This window comes from Theropithecus gelada, chromosome 1, assembly GCF_003255815.1.
Source record: "Theropithecus gelada isolate Dixy chromosome 1, Tgel_1.0, whole genome shotgun sequence".
NCBI classification, from domain to species: domain Eukaryota; kingdom Metazoa; phylum Chordata; class Mammalia; order Primates; family Cercopithecidae; genus Theropithecus; species Theropithecus gelada.
This window is the reverse complement of record NC_037668.1, coordinates 139249687-139274006: the sequence shown is the minus strand read 5'-3', so window position 1 is coordinate 139274006 and position 24320 is coordinate 139249687. Positions and strand designations below refer to the sequence as shown.

The window sequence follows — 24320 nt, the reverse complement described above, 5'->3', positions numbered from 1 at the left end:
GATAATGCAGATAGTTCTAGTAACTGGTCAGCAGCAAAAAGCAAACAATGTCTTCAGCTCCAATCTTTTGTTCATTTCTTATTGCTGCAGTTTCCCATTCATTTCTTCTTGTTGTATGACTAAAGGGGATGATGGTAGAGATGGTAAGTTGGTATTTACTCAGCCCTACCCTGCTCAGCCTTGGACATGGGCAAATTTTCAGCTGCTTTTGTCTCTTTGCCATATTGTGGTTTAGGGTTTTCTGGGTCTCCATCTGGGTACCGACATTGCTGCTGACCTGGGGTCTAATCTTGATTTTTTTTTTTAATCCTCTTCATCACCATCCTCTCAAGGCTGTCTTTGGCTAGGAGGGCCCCAGTGGAATTGTGGCCTTTAGCCACATACATATCTTGCCTCATTGGTCTACCTGGTGCTCCTGCACCCTGGCTGTCAACACCCCCCATCTCCGCTCCCTGCGCTGGAGGGCTGGAACACTGTGGTCCACGCCCATAGGGTCTCTTCAGGTAGTAGGGCAGGAACCCTCTCCTGAGGAAGGGCCGGTCTTGTTGGGCCTGGCCTTTGGGAGCACTCTCCCATCCTTCCTTCTTTTCCCCACGCTCACTGTTCTGGTAATTCCACTCGTAATTGTGTGGAGGACCCCCAGGATGTGGATAGCTTCTATAATGGTTACGACCTGCTCCACATTTACTGCCTTGCAGTGGAACTCCACCAGGGCTGTGATATCTGCTGCCTCCACACCCTTTTCTCCTTCAGCGTCAGACTCCACAGTCTCTCCAGCTCCTACACTGCCAAGGTACTTCCTGGGGTTCTTTTTAAATGGCAGATGCGTTTCTTACATTGAATCATTTTCCTTTTCCCAAAATCTTTGCTATGACCTTCTTGTCCCTACCCAGAGGACCATGGATGTGAGGCCGCCGAGGCCAGTACTCCCTGGGCAGCCAAGGCTGGTGGTAGAGGTGTGGCTACTTTCAGGGCTTTCTGGGGTATGCTCTCAGCTCCTGATCAAACTTGATTTTTTTATTTTTATTTTTATTTTTATTTTTTTTTATTTTTTTTTTTTTGAGACGGAGTCTCGCGCTGTGTCACCCAGGCTGGAGTGCAGTGGCGCGATCTCGGCTCACTGCAAGCTCCGCCTCCCAGGTTCAGGCCATTCTCCTGCCTCAGCCTCCGAGTAGCTGGGACTACAGGCGCCCGCCACCACGCCCGGCTAGTTTTTTGTATTTTTAGTAGAGACGGGGTTTCACCATGTTAGCCAGGATGGTCTCGATCTCCTGACCTCGTGATCCGCCCGCCTCGGCCTCCCAAAGTGCTGGGATTACAGGCTTGAGCCACCGCGCCCGGCTTTTTTATTTTTATTTTTTGAAACAGGGTCTCACTCTATTGCTTAAGCTGAATTGCAGTGGTACAGTCGTAGCTTACTGCAGCCTCAACCTCCCTGGCTCAAGGAATCCTTCCACTTCAGCCTCCCGAGTAGCTGGGAATACAGATGCGTACCACCACCCAGCTAATTATTTATTTTTTGAGACAGAGTCTTGCTGTGACGCCCAGGCTGGAGAGCAATGGTGCAATTTCGGCTCACTGCAACCTCCGCTTCCTGGGTTCAAGCGATTCTCCCGCCTTAGCCTCCTGAGTAGCTGGAATTACAGGCACGTGTCACCACGCCCAGCTAATTTTTGTATTTTTAGTAGAGACGGGGTTTCACCATGTTGGTTAGGCTGGTCTCAAACTCCTGGGCTCAAGTGAACCTCCTACCTTGGTCTCCCAAAGTGCAGGGATTACAGGTGTAAGTCACTGCACCCAGCCTTAAAAAAAAAAAAAAAAAAAATCACTTAATTCAATTTTTCCACTAACTTCTTGAAGTCCTCTTGTACTACAGCATAGATCAATCTTGAAGACTTTATGCTCAGCCAAATAAGCCAGTGAAATAACACATAAGGATAAATACTGTAGGATTCCACTTATGTGAGGAACCTGGAGTTCTTAAATTCATAGAGAAAAAGCAGAATGGTGCTTGCCAGGGGTTGAGGGGTAGAGGAGTGAGGAGTTATTGTTTAATGGGTACAGAGTTTCAGTTTTGGATGATAAAAAAGTTCTGGAGGTGGATGGTGGTGATAGTTTCACAACAATGTGTATGTACTTAGTGCCACTGAACTGTACACTTTAAAATGGCTAAAATGGTAAATATTATGTGCATTTTACCATAAGAAAAAAATTCATATTACACAAACATTACAAGTACGATTTCAATTACTAAATATATTTGCATATTTAAAGCTCAGAACAAAAGATATCCAATGTTTATGGTGGTTATCTCTGTGTGATAGGGCTATGGGTGCTTTTAATTTTCTCTGAATCTGTATTTATAACAGAGAAGTTATAAGTAGTAAATTATATAAAATTATGAGCAGTAAAATGTTTTTTATTACTTTTGCCGGTAATGCAAGCCCGAAATATTTTGTATTATCTTTTTTTTTTGAGACAGAGTTTCTCTCTTGTCACCCAGGCTGTATTGCAATGGCACGATCTTGGCTCACTGCAACCTCTGCCTCCCAGGTTCAAGCCATTCTGCCTCAGCCTCCCGAGTAGCTGGGATTACAGGCACCTGCCACCACAATAGCTAATTTCTATATTTTTGGTAGAGACAGGGTTTTGCCATGTTGGCCAGGCTGGTCTCCAACTCCTGACCTCAGGTGATCTGCCCAACTTGGCCTCCCAAAGTGCTGGGATCACAGGCGTGAGCCACCATGCCTGGCCTTGTATGACTTTTGTAATAAAAGCAGGCATTGAAAAATGTGGTAAAAGAGGGGAACAATAGACACTTGAGGGTGGAGAGTGGGAGGAGGGAGCAGATCAGAAAAATAACTGTTGGCTAATAGGCTTAGTACCTGGGTAATGAAATAATCTGTATGACAAACCCCCATGACATGAGTTTACCTATATAACAACCTGCACATGTGCCCCTGAACCTAAAATAAACGTTAAACAAAAAGAAAAAAGTGGTATGTCATAAAATGAAGTATTATTCATCCATAAAAAGGAATGAAGTACTGGTAAATGTTACAACATGAATGAACTTTGAAAACATCATATGCTAAGTGAAAGAAGCCAGCCATAGAAGATCACATATTGTGTGATTCCACTCATGTGAAATGTCCAGAATAGGCAAATCCATGGAAAGAAAGGGCAGATTAGGGATTGCTTAGGGCTGATGGGAATAGGGGCAGGGGTGGGGGATGGGGAGTGACTACTAATGAGTACAGGGTTTCTCTCTTCTCTCTTTCTTTTTTAGAGACAAGGTCTTGCTTGCTGTTGCCCAGGCTGAAGTATAGTGGCCTTATCATAGCTCACTGCAACCTAGAACTCTTGGGGCTCAAGTAATCCTCCTGCCTCAGCCTCTGGAGTGGCTGGGACTACAGTGTGTGCCACCAAGCCTGGCTAAATTTTTTTTTTTTTTTGCAGAGACAGGGATCTCATCATGTTGCTTATGCTGGTCTTAAACTCCTGGTGAGAGGTGAAGCCAGCTGGGCTTCTGGGTCGGGTGGGCACTTGGAGAGCTTTTCTGTCCAGCTAGAGGATTGTAAATGCACCAATCAGCACTCTGTGTCTAGCTAGAGGATTGTAAATGCACCAATCAATATTCTGTAAAAATCGACCAATCAGCACTCTGTAAAATGGACCAATCAGTACTCTGTAAAATAGACCAATAAACAGGACATGGGCGGGGCCAAATATGGAAATAAAAGCTGGCCACCCAAGCCAATAGCAGCAACCTGCTGTGGTTCCTTTCCGGTTTGTAGTTTAGCTCTTTATAATAACCCTTGCAGCTGCTTATTCTTTGGGTTCACACCACCTTTAAGAGCTGTAACACTCACCACGGAAGTCCGCGGCTTCGTTCTTGAAGTCAGCAAGACCACAAACCCACCAGAAGGAAGAAACTTTGGACACATCTGAAGGAACAAACTCCGGACACAACGTCTTTAAGAGCTCTTAACACTCACCACAAAGGTCCACAGCTTCATTTTTGAAGTCAGTGAGACCAAAAACCCACCAGAAGGAACCAACTTTGGACACGCTGGCCTCAAAGGATCCTCCTGCCTTAGCCTCCCAAAGTGCTAGAGCCACCATATCCAGTCCACTGTACAGGGTTTCATTTTGGGTTGATGAAAATGTCCTCAAATTGACCAGGTGTGGTGGCTCACGCCTGTGATCCCAGCACTCTCGGAGGCTGAGGAGGGTAGATCACCTGGGGAGAGGAGTTCAAGACCAGCCTGACCAATACGGTGAAACCCTGTCTCTCTTAAAAATACAAAAATTAACCAGGGGTGGTGGTGGGCAGCTGTAATCCCAGGTACTCGGGAGGCTGAGGCTGGAGAATCACTTGAACCCGGGAGGTGGAGGTTCAGTGAGTTCGAGATCATGCCACTGCATTCCAGCCTGGACAACAGAGCAAGACTCCGTTTCATAAAAGAAAAAAACAACGTCCTGAAATCAACCATGGTGATTGCACAACTCTGTGCCTACAGTAGTCCCCACTTCTCCAGAGTTTCTCTTGCCATGGTTTCAGTTACCCCTGAACCACTGAGGTCCGAAAAGAGATGAGTACAGTGTAAGATATTTAGAGACAGAGTTACAATATACAGTAACTTTTATTACAGTATACATTTGTTACAGTATATTGCTGTGATTGTTCCATTCTGTTTTATTATTTTTTTTGAGACCGGGTCTCTGTCATCCAGGCTGGAGTGCAGGGGTGTAGTCATGGCTTACTGTAGCCTGGACCGCCCCAGGCTCAGGTGATATTCCTACCTCAGCCTCCACAGTAGCTGGGACCACAGGCATGCATCACCACACCCGGCAATTTTTGTATATTTTATAGAGTTGGGGTTTTGCCATGTTGCCGAGGCTGGTCTTGAACTCCTAGGCTCAAGCAATCCGCCTGCCTTGGCCTCCCAAAGTGCTGGGGTTACATGCCTGAGCCACTGTGCCCAGCCTGTTCTATGTTATTATTAGTTATTGTTAATCTCTTAGCTAATTTACAAATTAAACTTTATCATAGGTATGTAGGTATAGAAAAAACAGTATATATAGGATTCAGTACTATCATCAGTTTCAGGCATCCAATGGGGGTCTTAGAATGTATCCTCCAGGGTTAAGTGTGAACTATATACAATAGTATATACTAAAAACTATTGAATTGTATATTTTAAATAGGTGAATTGTGGTATGTGAAGTATAATTCAATAAAGGTATTACAAGGAAAATCTTGTTTTCAGACTTTAGGTTTTATCCCAATCTAAAATCTTTAGTAGTCATTTTGTATTAGACCCATTCCTAGGTACTTAATGAAGATGTGAAGTCAAAGAGAGACACTGCTGGGCAATTTTATTTATTTTTCGAGATGAGATCTCACTGTGTTGCTCAGGCTGGACAGCAGTGGCACAATCACAGCTCCTGCAACTTCAGCCTCCCAGACTCAAGCCACATCCTCCCACCTCAGACTCCCAAATAACTGCAACTACAGGGGTATGCTACTACAGGGGCACGCTGCTATTTTTTGTAGAGACAGGGTGTTGCCATGTTGTCCAGGCTGGTCTAGAACTCCTGAGCTCAAGCAATCTGCCCTCAGTCTCCCAAAGTGATGGGATTACAGGCACTTGGCCTGTTCAGAATTTCTTTCTTTTTTATTTTTATTTTTTGTGAGACGGAGTCTCGCTCTGTTGCCTAGGCTGGAGTGCAAATGGTGCGATCTCGGCTCACTGCAAGCTCCGCCTCCCAGGTTCATGCCATTCTCCTGCCTCAGCCTCCAGAGTAGCTGGGACTACAGGCGCCCGCCACCACGCCCGGGTAATTTTTTGTGTTTTTAGTAGAGACAGGGTCTCACTGTGTTAGCCAGGATGGTCTCGATCTCCTGACCTCGTGATCCACCCACCTTGGCCTCCCAAAGTGCTGGGATTACAGGCATGAGCCACCGCGCCCGGCCCAGAATTTCTTAAATGAATTAGCAAATATAAGCTAGAGGAGCCCACCAGCCCAGGCTACCCAAGGAGGAATACCTTGTTATCAGAACTGCCCAAACCAGAAAGATTGGATGACTCAACACAGTGCAGATTTGTGAATTCTAACCCAGAAAGATTACCCCTTCAGGACACATATGTGTCCAAGGAAACATTAAGAGTTCAATAGCCTGGGCAACATAGTCAAACTCTGTCTCCACAAAAATTACCTGGGCAAGGTGGTGTGCGCCTGTAGTCCCAGCTACTCAGGAGGCTGAGGTGTGAGGATCAGATGGGCTGGGGAGGTTGAAGCTGCAGTGAGCTATGATTGCACCACTGCAGTCCAGCCTGGGAAACAGAGCAAGACCCTGTCTCCAAAAAAAAAAAAAAAAAAAAAAAAAAAAAAAGAGGTTTATAGTCATCAATTCTGCGTTCTCTTCCTAACCCCTAGTATTCTAGGCAATTTAAAATTTAATAGGGTACAATTATCCAGTAGTTGGCCAGCAAATACTTATTAAGCACCTACTATGTGGTAGGAACTAAGGTTGCAAAATTCAATGTGACATAGTGCCTTACTCTTACAGAGCTTTCAGGCTAATAGAAGATAGAGACACATGCCATAAGCAATTGCAATAGTTTGACAAGAGCTACCCTAGAGCTGAGGTCAAGATACTGTAGGAGCATAGTGGAGTGTGGGGTGTAGGGTAGGAAAAGAACTATTTTTTTCCTTGATAATCACTGGGTTTGTGGCTGAAGCCCCTATAACAAAAGATAAACAAGAAAAGTATACACATTTATTTATTTAAGTTTCATGTGACATGGGAGACTTTAAAAGGAAACAGGGCTGGGCACAGTGGCTCACGCCTGTAATCCCAGCACTTTGGGAGGCTGAGGTGGTCTGATTACCTGAGGCCAGGAGTTTGAGACTAGCCTGGCCAAGATGGCAAAACCCAGTCTCTACTAAAAATACAAAAATTAGCCGGGCATGGTGGTGTGTGCCTGTAATCCCAGCTACTTGGGAGGCTGAGACAGGAGAATCGCTTGAACCCAGGAGGCAGAGCTTGCAGGGATTCGAGATGAAGGCACTGCACTCCAGCCCAGGTGACAGAGCAAACCTCCGTCTCAAAAAAAAACAAAAAAAGGAAATAGCCCAAAGAAACAGGTAAATCTGTGTATATTTTGATGGAGAAGTGGATGGTCATGGAAAAATACAATTGGATAAAAAGTATGATCTAATGTTAATAAACTGTGAGGGGACCACTTAGCAAGATCTATTTGTTCCAATTTTTCTTTGTGTCTCTGTGTGTTCAGAGATAAGGATGTCCTTTTCCTCTAGGTATAGGGAGGGACCTCTCCAATGAGGTCTCATGACCTGCTTCAAGGGAGAAGGCTAAGAGGAAGATGAGAATGACCTACTTGCTTCTGCTGTTTTCTCAAATACCAAAGTGCCGTATTTGTGGGTAGGATGTCCTAAACTTATTCAGAGGTTGGTAGGGGTTGAGGTAAGAAATGTTTTCCAGTCTTTGAACTGAGACCTGAAGGCTGAGTAGAAGTTAGAGAGAGGAAGTGGAAGAAGAAAGTACTATGATTGGCAGAAAGTCATGTGTAAAGGCCCAGGGCAAAGAAAGAACATAGCTTTTATCCCAGGAACTTTACGTAGTTGAGGATGGTTGGAGAGTTTAAAATTAGATGTGGCAAAAGGTAAGACTCAAGAGATAAACAGGGGCCTCACAAATATAGAGGGCTTTTGAAACCTTTCCTGAAGTGCGTTTTGATACCTATGGAGGTGCACCGCTGTTAGGGTTCTCTAGAGAGAGAGAACCAACAGGGGATGATTAGATAGATAGATAGATAGATAGATAGATAGATAGATAGATACCTAGATAGATACATATACAGACAAAGGAGAAGGGATTTATTAGGGAGTTGGCTCACATGATTCTGGAAGCTGAGAAGTCCCATGACAGGCCATCTGCAAGCTGGAGACCCTGGGATGCTGATATTGCGGCTCAATCCAAGTCAAAAAGTCTTAAAACGAGGGATGCCAATGGTGTAATTCTCTCAGCCCAAGCCCCAAAGCCTGAGAACCTGGTGAGGTGGTGCTCATGAAAGCCCTAGAGTCTCAAGGCTGGAGAGCCTGGGGTCCTGATATCCAAGGACAGGAGGAGAAGAGTATGTCCCAGCTCCAGGAGAGAGAGGAAATCCTTTTCTCTCCTTTTTTTGTTCTATCTTGGCCCCGAGCCAACTGGATGGTGCCCAGCCACACTGAGGGAAGATCTTCCCCTCTTAGTCCACTGACTCACAAGCCAGTCTGCTTTGGAAACCCAGACAGACACACCGAGAAGGAATGTTTTACCATCTCTCTAGGTGTTCCTTAATCCAGTCCAGTTGACACCTAACCTTAACCATTACAGCCACTGAGATCTCCAGCCTCCAACTGCTGCCCCTAAGATCTGCCACAGTATTCATATCAACACCATGCTCTCCCCAGGCTGCTCCTAGCCAATACCTGTGCATGGCCGAGCTGCTCAAACCAGGCCATATCCATGCCTCCTCTAATGGGCTGTCTTGGTTGTGGGGACTCCTGTGTGGTCTGGTCACAATAGGCTGCACGCTTACCTGTGGAGCTGCCTGGAGCCTGATGGTGACCCTTGGCCAACACTATGGAATATATCAAATGATGTTCTGTAACCATCAGTCTGTGGATTGTTTGGGGAACAGGACATACTGGCCTATCAGCATTGTTTAATAATTGTTTCTTTGATGGAGCCTGGAGGATTTCAATATTAAGGCTGGTCACGGAGCTAAAACATGCCTACGTGACCAGTTCACTCTAAGAGATCCCACCATGAGTGAACTTTGGACTTCCTGGTATATACACACATGATGGTTCAAGACCTGAGCATGTAGCACATCCAGTGGGAGTCAGCAGAGGGAGGACAAAGAAGCCTGTGCCTGAGATCTCTAGCCCCTTCTTTGCATAACTTTGCCTGCTGTTACCATACTGTATCCTTTGCCTGTTAAAAACTGATATGTGAGGGCTGGGTTGGGTGGCTCACGCCTGTAATCCCAGCACTTTGGGAGGCCGAGGTAGGTGGATCATGTGAAGTCTGGAGTTCAAGACCAGCCTAGCCAACATGGTGAAACCCCGTCTCTAATAAAAATACAAAAATTAGCTGGGCATGGTGGTGCACACCTGTAATCCCAGCTACTCGAGAGGCTGAGGTGGGAGAATTGCTTGAACCAAGGAGGTGGAGGTTGTGGTAAGCCAAGATCCGCCACTGCACTCCAGCCTGGGTGACAGAGTGAGACTGTGTCTCAAAAAACAAAACAAAACAATGCAAAACTGATCTGTATGAGTATAGAAACTGTTGGAGTCCTGTGAGTCCTTTCAGCAAGCAAACATGGAAGGTAATCAGAGCATGATGGACACAGTCCCCCATTGGCCTAGCCAAGATTTTCGCAGAGCTGCACTCTGTTCCGAGGCTCTCCCTGCATACTCCTGCTGTCTCTCTGCTTTATCCCTCAAAAGCATTTCCCCGAATAAATAAATCAATCTTCTGCACATCTGATTGCGTCCTAGCCTCTGCTTCTCAGAAAACTTGAACAGGAACAGGGTATCAAGAGTGGCTGGAAAAGCACACAGTTTAGGATTGACTGATTTCTCACCTGGCTGGCAAGGAGTATCCCATCCCAAGTGGAATGTGGGGCACGGATAATGCCTGATTCAAGGTGTCCCAAAATATCCAAGCAGAGGGGAACGCCTTTGCTGGTGAGATGATTCGGGCATTGAAAGACAGGGGAAAGACACCACTTTAAAAGACAGTGGAGTTGGCTGGTTGTTAATGCCCTGTATAGGAATAATGAAAAGCGAGAGTTAAACACATACCAGCTAAGTGGAGAGCCAGAGCCCTTATTGGTAGCTTACAAAGAGGTCATCATTGCCTTTACCAAGAGTGAACACAGCTGAGGAGCAAACTAGGTCTTAATGTTACTGAACAGAATTGGGGTCCGCTTGCCTGGTGCAATAAGGCCAAAACAACCACACTGAGGTTTGCAGCAGGAGAAAGGAGGGAGTCTATTTGCAGAGTGCCAAGTGAGAATCAAGCAGCTCTTGCTTAAAGCTTGACCTCCCTGATGACTTGAAAGTAAGGACGTTTTGTTTTGTTCTTTGAGACAGGATCTCGCTCTGTCACCCACGCTGGAGTGTGGTGGTGCAATCATAGTTCACTGCAACCTCAGACTCCTGGGCTCAAGCGATCCTCTCATCTCAGCTAGGGCTATAGGCATGTGCCACCATACCTGGCTAGTTTTTAATTTTTTTTGTAGAGATCCGGGGCAGGTGTGTGTGTTTGGGCGGGGCGGGGGGGGGGCGGTTCTTGCTATTTTGCCCAGGCTGGTCTTGAACACCTGGCCTCAAGAAATCCTCCTGCCTCAGCCTCCCAAAGTGCTGGGATTACAGACGTGAGCCACTGTGCCTGGCTTGAAAGAAAAAATTTTTAAAGGTAGAGGTAGATTTTAGGAAAGCAGAAGTTACAGGCAAAATCATAAATCAATACATGGAGATTATACACTGGTTTGGCCTAAAAGGGTGGGATGTCTTGAAGTGGGGGCTTACAGGTCACAGATAGACTCAAGATTTTCTGATCTGAAATTGGTTGAGGAAGAGAAGCTTTGTTTAAAAATGTGGGGTCAGCAGCAAAGAATGTTAGCTCTGGCTTGTGGGCGTGACCTCCTCCAGGCCCCTCGGGAAGAAATTGAGAACAAAGATAGTGGGCAGAGTTCAGTTCTCAGCTCCCTGTTCTCTGAGGTCTAACGTGCCAGCAGATCCATTTGGTAGGGGTTTGAGTTCCTGAAAAATAACTCAGAGACATATGTTAAGATGTCATCTTTAGTTTCTGTAGGGGAACCAAACATCCTGTGATTCTAACTACTGCTTTAAGCTACCATTACCTTCTTATCAAGTTGCTTATTTACTTCTCAGGACTAGCTAGGAGCCTGGAATTTCCCTTGAAGGAATTCAGGATTTTCCTTTATTTCCATGCTTGGGTGCCTGAAGGCCTCAAAAAGGGGTGGTCCCTGCTCCCTCTCATTAATAGTTAAAGTCATTGAGTTCCAGAGGCATTTAAATGCTCAGCCAAGGCTGGGCACGGTGGCTCATGCCTGTAATCCCAACACTTTGGGAGACCAAGGCAGGCAGATCACTTGAGGTCGGGAGTTCAAGACCAGCCTGGCCAACATGGTAAAACCCAGTCTCTACAAAAAATACAAAAATTAGCTGGGCCTGGTGGCACGCACCTGTAATCCTAGCTACTCGGGAGGCTGAGGCACGAGAATCACTTAAACCGGGGAGGCGGAAGTTGCACTGAGCTGAGATCACACCACTGCACTCCAGCCTGGGCAACAGAGTGAGACTCCGTCTCAAAAAAATAAGTAAATAAGAATAAAAAATAAATGCTTAGCCAAGACAAGTTGTTTACACAACCTCGGAGCCCTAGTCGAGAAAACTTGGGAACCTGACACTTAGGAAGGAGACATCTGGGGATGTGTCCTAAAGGATTTGGCTCTGCAGACTCAAAGGTTACAGAGGTATCCAACCTTCTCCATTAAAAGATAGCACTCCCCGGCCATGCGCAGTGGCTCACGCCTGTATTCCCAGCACTTTGGGAGGCCAAGGCGAGTGGATCACAAGGTCAGGAGATCAAGACCATCCTGGCTAACATGGTGAAACCCGTCTCCACTAAAAATACAAAAAATTAGCTGGGCGTGGTGGCAGGCGCCTGTAGTCCCAGCTACTCTGGAGGCTGAGGCAGGAGAATGGCGTGAAACCGGGAGGCGGAGTTTGCAGGGAGCCGAGATCACACCACTGCACTCCAGCCTGGGCAACAGAGCAAGACTCCGTCTCAAAAAATAAATGAAATAAAATAAAATAAAATAAATAAAATAAAATAAAATCTCCCTGCATGCAGGAAGACCTGCGGAGTTCTCTATCTGACAAAACATTTCCCCCTCAGGAGCTTCCCCCGCCTCCTCTCTTGGCTTCCAGGCTGATAAGCAGGATTAAATTCTATTATAGCATAACCTGGCAGAGACTATGTTGGGCTTGATAAGGAAGAACAGATATCACACCCTCGTGGAGCTTCAAGAATTACCTAGCATGTATTGGCAGGACCGGGACAGTATACCTGGGATTAGATTTTCAGGGTTGTTAATTAGAAAGACCAGAATATAAAACTGGATGAGTGGCTGGGTGTGGTGGCTCATGCCTGTAGTCCTAACACTTTGGGAGGCTGAGGCGGGCAGATCACCTGAGGTCAGGAGTTCGAGATCAGCTTGGGCAACATGGTAAAACCCATCTCTAATAATAAATACGAAAATCAGCTGGACATGGTGGCGCACACCTGTGCTCCCAGCTACTTAGGAAACTGAGGCTGAGGCAGAAGAATCACTTGAACCTGGAAGGGGGAGGTTGCAGTGAGCCGAGATCATGCAACTGCACACAGCCTGGGTGACAGGGGGAGACTCTGTCTCAAAAACGAACAAACAAACAAACAAAAAAACCAAAAAAACCCAAAAAAAACAAAAAACAAAAACTGGATGATTGAGAATTCATAGACTTGAGGACCTCTTCTTGGGACACAGGATTTAATGCCCTGGCAAGGACATTAAAGGGATGCTGGAGTGTAACTGAGAAGTCTGGAGAAAGCAATGGCCCACAAAGAATAAAGTGGAAATTCTTTAGTTGCTCTGGCAGATGATAGAGGAAGGAATAAAAAGGCTCAGGGAGGGCTGGGGGCGGTACCTCATGCCTGTAATCCCAGCACTTTGGGAGGCTGAAGCGGGCGGATCATGAGGTCAGGTGTTTAAGACCAGCTTGGCCAACCTAGTGAAACTCCGTCTCTACCAAAAATACCAAAATTTAGCCGGGCATGGTGGCGGGTGCCTGTAATCCCAGCTACTCAGGAGCCTGAGGCAGGAGAATCGCTTGAACCTGGGAGGTGGAGGTTGCAGTGAGCTGAAATCACGCCACTGCACTCCAGCCTGGGTGACACTGCGAGACTCTGTCTCAAAAAAAAAAAAAAAAGAAGGCTCAGGGAGATGGGCAGACTGGACTGGATATATTATATGGGGTTAGAAGCCACACTAAGAGAATTACGTGACTCTGGGAGGCCCAGAGGACATATCATTTGCCAAGACCAGCAGGAATGTGCTGATGGGAAGGATAGCAGCATCGAAGAGAAATTCAGGGGTGACTACTCTGTATGCTGGGTGATAGGAGAGGCAGTCACAGGTTGGGTAATGGGTACCCACTGAGAGTAACAGAGACCAGGTGGTATGCTTAACCAGAAGTCAGGGGGCCATATTGACCATAAAAATTGGCAAGGTTGGACGAACAGCCAAGGGACGCTGATCCACAGGGATATGTGGAAATGGGAATGGTTCATGGAACATGGTGTCTCTAGTGGCAAAATGGCCAACAAGGGTGCTACTCAATATCTATAATTAAAAGAAGGCAAAACTAGAGGGGCAGGAGGCCAAGAGCAATCACCCCAAGAAGCCACTATCCCTTGCCCAGTTCTCAGACCTGCACCAACTTTCAGATCTGGAACTCACTGATTGAACACATGGCCAGGACCCTAAGAGGAAGGGTGATGGCACATGTTTAGTACTGTAATAATTCCCAGCCATTCCCCAATGGGACCACTTATTTAAGTGACTGCACACTGAGGAAAGAGGGATACCCCGATATTTCAAGGGCCATTAGAAACAGGGTCTAAGTTGATATTAATAGTCTACACTGGAAGTCATCATAAACCGTCTTTAGAGTTGGGGAATTCAGGTTGGAGGCAGGTATTAAATAGAATCCTGACTACAGTGTAGCTTACAGCATGTCTAATAGGTCTGTGGACGCACTTGATGGTCATTGCCCCAGTCCCTGATGGGAGAACTTGGCAGTTGGAATAACCCCTCTCATTAGGTCCTTGGCTACTATAGTGAGGGAAGGTTAAAAAGGTAGGTAAAAGTCCTAGAAACTTCTCCCTGCTTTCCCCACAAGATATTAAAAAAAAAAAAAAAAAAAAAAATTGGTTGGGCACAGTGGCTCACGCCCGTAATCCCAGCACTTTGAGAGGCCGAGGCGGGCAGATCACAAGGTCAGGAGATCGAGACCATCTTGGCTAACACAGTGAAACCCCATCTCTACTAAAGCTAAAAAAATATTAGCTGGGCGTGGCAGCGTGCGCCTGTAGTTCCAGGTGCTGGGGAGGCTGAGGCAGCAGAATGGCGTGAACCCGGGAGGTGGAGATTGCAGTGAGTCGAGATTGCACCACTGCACTCCAGCCTGGGTGACAGAGCAAGATTCCGTTTCAAAAAAAAGCCTGGGCACGGTGGCTCACACCTGTAATCTCAGCACTTTCAGAGGCTGAGGTGGGTGGATCACTTGAGCTTTGGAGTTTGAGACCAGCCTGGCCAATGTGGTAAAACCCTGTCTCTACTAAAAATACAAAAATTAGCTGGGTGTGGTGGTATGTGCCTGTAATCCCAGGTACTCGAGAGGCTGAGGCAGGATAATCACTTGAACCCAGGAGGCGGAGGTTGCAGAGAGCCGAGATCCTGGGCAACAGAGTGAGACTCCATCTCAAAAAAAGAATTAAATCCTGGGGTGAGGATGGTGAAGATCAAGATGCACCATCAAAGATCTAAAGGGACTGGGTGCAGTGGCTCATGCCTGTAATCTCAGCACTTTGGGAGGGTGAGGTGGGAGGATTACTTGAGCCCAGGAGTTTGGGACCAGCCTGGACAACATAGCAAGACTCCATCTCTACAAAAAATAAAACAATTAGCTAGGCATGGTGGCGTGCCATTGCACTCTAGCCTGGGTGACAGAGCAAGACCTTGTCTCAAAAAAGATTTAGATGTCAGGTCTGTTGTTTGATGTTTTAAAAAAATCGCCCTAAATTTAATATAGATAAGATTTTTTAGCATTTGTAAAATCATTCAGCCACACTTGAATGTTCTAAATATTTTCCCATGTTCAACAAACTGATTTAAATGAAGTGATTCCACCACTTAAAGAGAAAAGTCTGTGCAATCACTTTAAACCTTGTAGTTACTTTAATTTCATCATTGAGATAGCAATAGCTCTTAATCTCACTAGGATCTGGATCCAAACTCACATTCTTCCTCACAAAATGTAATCAATTTTGTGTTCACCCAAATATCATCAGATTGAGCCTTGTGAATTTATCTTAAATAATTAACATCTTCTGGGGAAACTTGTTCCACTGGAATTCCTAATTCAGCTTTTAAAGGCCCCTGTGCTGCCCTTTCTACTCTGATTGCATCATTTTTTCAAGGTCTCTTGGATGGATGACTACAAGTATTGATAAACAACCTGGAAAGGTCATTTTAGTGTATGATCTCGCTGTAGTAGTAGCTGATTTTCTGTGTTTAATAAGATGACACTGGCAGTGTGAGATGGTTCACAGTGGTAATGCCAGCATTTTGGGAGGCTTAGGTGGGAAGATTGCTTGAGCCCAGGAGTTTGAGAGCAGTCTGGGGAATATGGCAAAAACCCATCTCTACATAGAATTCACACCTGTGGTCCCAGCTACTCCAGAGGCTGAGGTAGGAGGATCACCTGAGCCCAGGTAGGCTGAGGCTGCAGTGAGCCGTGATTGAGACACTGGATTCCAGCCTGAGTGACAGAGTGAGACCCTGTCTCAAAAAAAAAAAAAAAAAAAAGAAAGAAAAAGAAAAGAAAAATGAAAAAAAAAGTCACTTAAGGTGCAATGCAATAGTCCTTTTTCAATGTTTTCATTCAGGTGAATGAAACAATTTGTTTTGGTTCCATGTCCAGTTGTATTGTCATTGGAATCACTCAAAATATACATCACTAGGCCGGGTACAGTGTCTCATGCCTGTAATCCCAGCACTTTGGGAGGCCAAGGCGGGTGGATCATTTGATGTCAGGAGTTCGAAACCAGCCTGGCCAACATGGTGAAACCCCATTTCTACTAAAAATTACAAACATTAGCTGGCTGTGGTGGCATGTACCTGTAATCCCAGCTACTCAGGAGGCTGAGGAAGGAATTGCTTGAACTTGAGAGGCAGAGGTTGCAGTGAGCTGAGATCATGCCCCTGCACTCCAGCCTGAGCAACAGAGTGAGACTCTGTATATATATATATACACACACACACACATATATATATATGGGTATATACACACACACACACACACACACATACACATGACTTCCAGAATTGGAAAATTTTGTTCATCAAAATTGTCAATATTTATTTCAGGCATGATTGAAATATGTGTGTTCTGTCCTCAGTATCCTTGCTCCAGCTCCAGCTACGGCTGAGTCAGACAGCAAGAACCAAACACATCCCTCAGGGCTTAAATGTGTCTCCTTCAGGCCTGCAGTAGAATGGTTCACAAGCAACTCCTACCAAAGATCTTCTTTCCTATGCCTTGACATACTTGCTGATTCAAGGATAGGAACCTAAATCAAGGAGTCTGTTCCATAGGGACTGGGAAATGGATCCAGAAAAGTGGATTTAATCACTTTCCAAGTGGCTATACCAAAACACACAAACCTGTCCTTTCCTTTGGCTATACTTTTCACCAAGGGCTAGAAGCAGCAGAAAAGGCCAGTGCACAAAGAAAAGGTAGTGAGCTCTCAGGAGCCTCCAAGAGCGAAGAGGGAAAAGCTGCAGCAGTGCTCTCTGCCCTGGTTCCATCTCTCCTTCCTTAAGCCCGGCTGCACTCTCACCGTGGGGTTATTTGCAACCCAAGGCCTCACTAACCTATATTTCTATGCTGACATCAAACTAAACTATGCATATATGCAGAGGATGGCAAGCAAAGTAGAAAAATGAAAACAGCTTAACTTCTTTAGAGGGTATGATCATGGATGAATGTTTGTCTTTATTATTATTATTATTATTGTTAGTTTTTTAGAGACAGGATCTTGCTATGTTCCCCAGGCTAGTCTCAAACTCCTTAGGTTCAAGGGATCCACCCACACCAGCCTCCTGAGTAGCCGAGATTACAGGCATGCACCTAGCAGGGGAGGCATATTCTTTTTTTTTTGAGACTAAGTTTTGTTCTGTCGCCCAGGCTGGAGGGTAGTGGCACAATCTCGGCTCACTGCAACCTCAGCCTCGGAGTTCAAATGATTCTCCTGCCTCAGCCTTCTGAGTAGCTGGGAATTCAGGCAGGCATCACCATGCCCAGCTAATTTTTGTATTTTTAGTAGAGATAGGGTTTTGCCATGTTGGCCAGCCTGGTTTAGAACTCCTGACCTCAGGTGATCCGCCCACCTTGGCCTCCAAAAGTGCTGGGATTACAGACATGAGCCACTTTGCCTGGCCATGGCAATATTCTTTTTTTTTTAAAGACAGAGTCTTGCTCTGTCACCAGGCTGGAGTGCAGTGATGTGATCTTGGCTCACTGCAACCCTCCGCCTCCCGGGTTCAAGTGATTTTCCTCCCTCAGTCCCCCGAGTAGCTGGAACTACAGGTGTGTGCCACCACGCCCAGCTAATTTTTGTATTTTTAGTAGAGACAGGGCTTGACGATGTTGGCCAGGATGGTCTCGATCTCTTGATCTTGTGATCTGCCCACCTCGTCCTCCCAAAGTGCTGGGATTACAGGTGTGAGCCATCGTGCCTGGCCGGATAATCTTTTTATACCTAAAAATAGTTTGCACTAAAACTAATCTTTAGGCCTGGCGCGGTGGCTCATGCCTGTAATCCAAGCATTTTGGGAGGCCAAGGTGGGTGGATCACCTGAGGTCAGCAGTTCAAGACCAGCCTGACTAACATGGTGAAACCTGGTCTCTACTAAAAATACAAAAATTAGCCAGGTGTAGTGGTGGGCGCCTATGATTTCAGCTACTCAGGAGGCTGAGGCAGGAGAATCACTTGAACCCGGAAAGCAGAGGTTGCAGTGAGCTGAGACCCCGCCATTGCACTCCAGCCTGGGTGACAGATTGAGATTCCGTCTCAAAAAAAAAAAAAAAAAAAAAAAAAACCAAAAACAAACAAACAAAAAACCTAATTTTTAAAAATTGAGGCTGGGCGCAGTGGCTCACGCCTGCAGTCCCAGAACTTTGGGAGGCCAAGATGGGCGGATCACGAGGTCAGGAGATCGAGACCACCCTGGCTAACACGGTGAAACCCCGTCTCTACAAAAAATACAAAAAACTAGCAGGGCGTGGTGGCGGGCAGCTGTAGTCTCAGCTACTCTGGAGGCTGAGGTAGGAGAATGGCATGAACCCAGGAGGTGGAGCTTTCAGTGAGCAGAGATCGTGCCACTGCACTCCAGCCTGGGCAACAGAGTGAGACTCCATCTCAAAAAAAAAAAAAAAAAAGGAAACATACATTCAGTAAAGTGCACAAATCTTTAGTGTATTACATCTTGACAATTTGTTTCTTTTTAAAATCAACTATTATTGAGATAAGAATTATATATAATAAAATGTACCTATTTTTAGTGTATGGTTTGATGAACTTTGACATCTATGTATGTATCATCATAATGAAGATATATAACATTTCTACCACCAACAAAATTTCCCTCATTCTCCTTTGTAGTCAATCCCACCCCTCCCAGTCCTAGGCAAACACTGGTCTGCTTTTTGCCACTATATAGTAGTTTTTCCTGTTCTAGGACTTGACATAAAAAAATCTTACTCTCTCTATATATGTATTATAGACACACACACACACACACACACACACACACTTTTTTGGATCTGGATTCTTTAGCTCAGCAATGAAGTTTTCAAGATCTATTCATGTTGTTGTGTGCTGTGTCTATCAGAAGTTTGCTCCTTTTTATTGGTGAATAGTATTCCCTTGTATGGACAAACCAATTTGCTTATCTATTTGCCTATAGATGGATATATATTTTTTGAGATGGAGTTTTGTTCTTGTCGCCCAGGCTGGAGTGCATTGGCATGACCTTGGCTCACTTCAACCTCTGCCTCTAGGGTTCAAGGGATTCTCCTGCCTCCGCCTCCCAAACTGCTAAGATTACAGGCACTCACCACTATGCCTAGCTAATTTTTGTATTTTTAGTAGAGATGGGGTTTCACCGTGTTGGCCAGGCTGGTCTTGAACTCCCAACCTCAGTTGATCAGCCCACCTTAGCTTCCCAAAGTGCTGGAATTACAGGCATAATACATTATATATTATAATATATAATATTATTAATAAAACTATTATTAATAATAGCTATAACTTATTAATAATAGCTGCTATGAATATTTGTGTACAAGTCTTTTGGGGCTCATGGGATTTCATTCTCTTGGGTAAGTACCTAGGAATGGAATGGTTGGGTCATATGGTGGGTACATATTTAACTTTATAAGAACCTGCCAAATGGATTTCCAAGGTGGCTGTGCCATTTGACATCCCTATCAATTCTGGCCGCTGTCTATCCTCTTCAGGGATTGGTAATGTCAGATTTTTGACTTTTTAAAATGATATACTTATCAGAAGGGCACACACATTGATACTGATTTCTAGATTCTTTTGTGGTCAAATAAAATATTCTATATTGTGGGCCAGGTGCAGTGGCTCACACCTATAATCCCAGCACTTTGCGAGGCTGAGGCGGGCAGATGATTTGAGGTCAGGAGTTTGAAACCAGCCTGACCAAAATGGTGAAACTTCTCTACTAAAAATACAAAGAAATTAGCCGGGCTTCGTGGTGCATGCCTGTAGTCCCAGCTACTTGGGAGTCTGAGGCGGGAGAATCGCTCGATCCGGGAGGCGAAGGTTGCAGTGAGCTGAGATCGCGCCACTGCATTCCAGCCTAGGCAACAGGGCAAGACTCCGTCTCAAAAACCAAAACCAACAGCAAAACAAAACAACTCTGTATTGTGACAGTCTTTTTCACTGTAAGATTTGTTTCATGCCCAGGACATGGACTGTCTTGGTGACTGTTACATTCGCACTTCAAAAAAAAAAATGTGTTTTTAGCTATTTTTTTTTTTTTTTGAGACGGAGTCTCACGCTGTTGCCCAGGCTGGAGTGTAGCAGCGCGATGTCGGCTCACTGCGATCTCCGCCTTCCAGGTTTAAGTGGTTCTCCTGCCTCAGCCTTCTGAGTAGCTGGGACTACGGCATGTGCTGCCACGCTTGGCCAAAATTTTTTTTTTTTTGAGAAGCAGTTTCGCTCTTGTCGCCCAGGCTGAAGTGCTATTTCGCCATCTTGGCTCACCGCAACCTCTGCCTCCTGGGTTCAAGCGATTCTCCTGCCTAAGCATCCTAAGTAGCTGGGATTACAGGCATGCGCCACCATGTCCAACTAATTTTGTATTTTTAGTAGAGATGGGGTTTCTCCATGTTGGTCAGGCTGGTCTCGAACTCCCGACTTCTGGTGATCCACCCACCTCAGCCTCCCAAAGTGCTGGGATTACAGGCGTGAGACACCTTGCCTGGCCCATTTATTCTTAATCTATTGTCTTTGTATTCAAATTAGATTTCTATATATATAGTTTGATCTCACTCTTTTTTTTTTTTTTTTCAGACAGGGTCTTCCTCTGTTGCCCAGACTGGAGCGCAGTGGTGTGATCTTGGCTCACTGCAACCTCTGCCTCCCAGATTCAAGCGATTCTCTTGCCTCAGCCTCCTGAGTAGCTGGGATTACAGGCATGTGCCACCACACCCGGCTGATTTTTGTATTTTTAGTAGAGATGGGTTTCACCATGTTGGTTAGGATGGTCTCAATCTCTTGACCTCCTGATATGCTTGCCTTAGCTGGGATTACAGGCGTGAGCCACCGTGCCCGGCCTCATTTTTTTTTAAAGGTCAACGAGATACAATTCATTAAGAATAAAAATATATTGTTTCGCCAGGTGCAGTGGCTCATGCCTGTAATCTTTGGGAGGCCAAGGTGGTGCGTCATTTGAATCCAGGCGTTTGAGACCAGCCTGCCCAACGTGGGGAAACCCCATCTCTACTAAAAATACAAAAATTAGCTGGGTGTGGTGGTGCATGCCTGTAGTCCCAGCTATTCAGGAGGCTGAGGCACGAGAATCAGTTAAGCCTGGGAGGCAGAGGTTGCAGGGCGCTGAGATTGTGCCACTGCACCCCAGCCTGGGTGACACAGCAAGACTCTATTTTAAAAAAAAAAGTTAGCCAGTGTGGTGGCCTGTGCCTGTAATCCCAGCTACTTGGGAGGCTGAGGCTGGAGAATCGCTTGAACCTGGGAGGTAGAGGCTGCAGAGAGCCGAGAGGGCACTGCACTCCAGCCTGGGTGACAGAGGGAGAGTCTGTCTCAATAAAAAAAAAAATAATAATAATAAATAAAAATACATTGCTTCAAACTTAGAATAATTTAATATTTTCTTTATTTCATATGTATCTGGAAATGGGATACATGTTCTCATCCTGTCCTGAGGTAGCATTCTACCAACTGGTACAGGGCTCCCAGATAGAGTCAAAGTGACATTCCTCTTGCAACCATTTCCATTGTCAAAAAAAAATTTTGTTTTCATATATTTCAACAGTAGCTTCAGATTAATACCTCTCAGAAGAATTTCATCCTAAAGCCCAATTTGGTTTAGAGCCTTTAACTGCAAATAATTTCCAGGTGACACTAACGACCAACATAAGGATAATGCAGGTAAAAAAACATATAGGTACATTTCAGTTCCATGGATTTCACTTTCATATTTTAAGTCTATCACTTTATACCTTCAGTATCAACATTAAAATAGAACCTAAGAAGATTCCTGTTTGAGCAACGTTCTATATAAATATCTCCACCTCTACTCTACTTGCAACAAAAGTTCTAAATCAGACTAGATTAATTAGCTTTCAATTATAATAACTGATATCTTTAATAGATTTTTAATCTAAAGTTTAACAGCTTTTAATTATAAAACTTATTCTCAATTATAATTTATAATTTTTTTAATTTAATTTTTTTTGAGACAGGGTCTTGCTCTGTCACCCAGGTTGGAGTACAATGGCACCATCATGGCTTACTGCAGCCTCAACCTCCTGGGCTCAATCAATTCTCCCACCTCAGCCTTGCCAGTAGCTGAGACTACAACTGTATGTCACCATACCTGACTAATTTTTAAAATTTTTTGTACAGACAAGGTCTCACTATGTTGCCCAGGCTGGCCTTGAACTTCTGGGCTCAAGTGATCCTCCCCCCTCAGCCTCCCAAAGTGCTGGCATTACAGGCATGAGCCACTGCACCTGGCATGTAATTTACAATTAAAAAGACTAGTTCAAGTACTTAGGTTGATAAATCCCATACAACACAAAAGCAAAGGAAATTATTCTCAATAGGCAGAGATACAATTAATTGCAGATATATGGCTTACTAAGATTACTAAAACAGCTCATGCTGTATATTGAAACAAAAACAAAAAAATGCCTGAGGCAAGGAGATTGAGGCTACAGTGAGCTGTGATTGCCCCAGCCTGGGTGACACAGTGAGATACATCTCTTAAAAACAGAAAAAAATTATGAAAAGAAAAAAAAGTTGTACTGAGATGGATTTTAAAATAATCTCAGAAAATACAAAAATTATTAATAATCTTTACAGCTTTTGATTACATATCTTCATAATGATAATTTTAATCACAGGGCTTAAATTTTATTGCAAATATATTGCCATTAGGTCTCTAATCATAGATTATTTTTTGTTGAATATTCTGCTGATAAACAACTGCTTAACATTCCAATAAAACATATTCTCACAATTAACTATGAGACTGGTGCCACCACTGGGAAATGAGCTGAGTTAATCAGCAGTTACATCGAATGTAACGAATCCCAAATCACTTCTTTCTCTAGGTCCGCTGAAGTCATCTAAGTTTTTCAGCTTGATCGGCGAGTCATTGCCACCACACCCGGGATGCTTCCGTCTTTGAAGGCGGTGCTGATGGTGAAAGCAGCTAAATATGAGCGCCGCCATCAGGCTGAGAAGTGGCAGAGAGTTCACCTGCGACACCACCGCGTTCATCTCCCACGACCCTGCGTCCACATGCATGCTTGGGCTCCTGTTTCAGGAGTGTATCCCGTAACTTTAAATATTGTTATGCTACTTTACATATCATGTAAGAACCTTTTAATAATTCAACTACATTTTCCCTTTGGAACCTTTGTGCTATTGTTTTAAGACATTTCATTTCCATTTCCATTAGAAAATTTAAAATATATTTTTATATTTGCTTTAAATGGTTATCTTTTTAGAGAAAATTTTTAAAATGAAAAAAGTATTTTATATTTACCATGTATTTACATCTCTGTATTTCTTTCTTTTTTTTTTTTTTAAGATGGAGTCTCGCTCTGTCGTCCAGGCTGGAGTGCAGTGGCATGATCTCGGCTCATTGCAAGCTCCGCCTCCTGGGTTCACGCCATTCTCCTGCCTCAGCCTCCCGAGTAGCTGGGACTACAGGCACCTGCCACCAAGCCTGGCTAATTTTTTGTATTTTTAGTAGAGACGGGATTTCACCATGTCAGCCAAGATGGTCTCGATCTCCTGACCTTGTGATCCACCCGCTTTGGCCTCCCAAAGTTCTGGGACTACAGGTGTGAGCCACTGTGCCCGGCCACATATGGTTATTTATTTGTGTAGATCTCATTTTTCTATCTGTCACCCAGGCTGGAGTGCAGTGACACAATCATGGCTCACTGAAACCCCAAACTCCTGGGCTCAAGCAGTCCCTCTATCTTGAGCCTCCTGAGTAGCTGGAACTAAAGGTGTGTGCCACCATACCCAGCTAATTTTTCTCTATTTTTGATAGAGATTGTGTCTCGCTAGTTGCCCAGGCTTGTCTTGAACTCCTGGCTTGAGGCAATCCTCTCCCTACGGTCTCCCAAAATGATGGGATTGGCTGGGCGTAGTGGCTCATGCCTGTAATCCCAACACTTTGGAAGGCCAACGGGGGCAGATCACTTGAGGTCAGAGTTCAAGATCAGCCTGGCCAACATGGCGAAACCCCATCTCTATTAATATAAAAAATATTTTAAAAACAACAACAACAAAAAGCCCAAAGTGCTAGGATTATATGCATGAGCCACCGTGCCCAGCCAAAAAAATATTTCTTATAATGCAGTTCTCTGGAAATGACCTCACAGCTTTTATTTATCTGAAAAGGTCTTTCTTTTCTTTTTTTTGAGATGGAGTCTTGCTCTGTCGTCCAGGCTGGAGTGCAGTGGTGCACTCACCACAACCTCTGCCTCCCAGGTTCAAGTGATTCTATTCTCCTGCCTCAGCCTCCCCAGTAGCTGGGATTACAGGCGCATGCCACCACGCCTGGCTAATTTTTGTATTTTTAGTAGAGATGGGG

At 44.9% G+C, this 24320-nt stretch overlaps 1 pseudogene; it reads right to left on the bottom strand.

The window, feature by feature from the left end:
* Positions 1-303: 303 nt before the first annotated feature.
* LOC112630033 lies at positions 304-22990 on the bottom strand (annotated as a pseudogene).
* Between the last annotated feature and the right edge of the window lie 1330 nt (positions 22991-24320).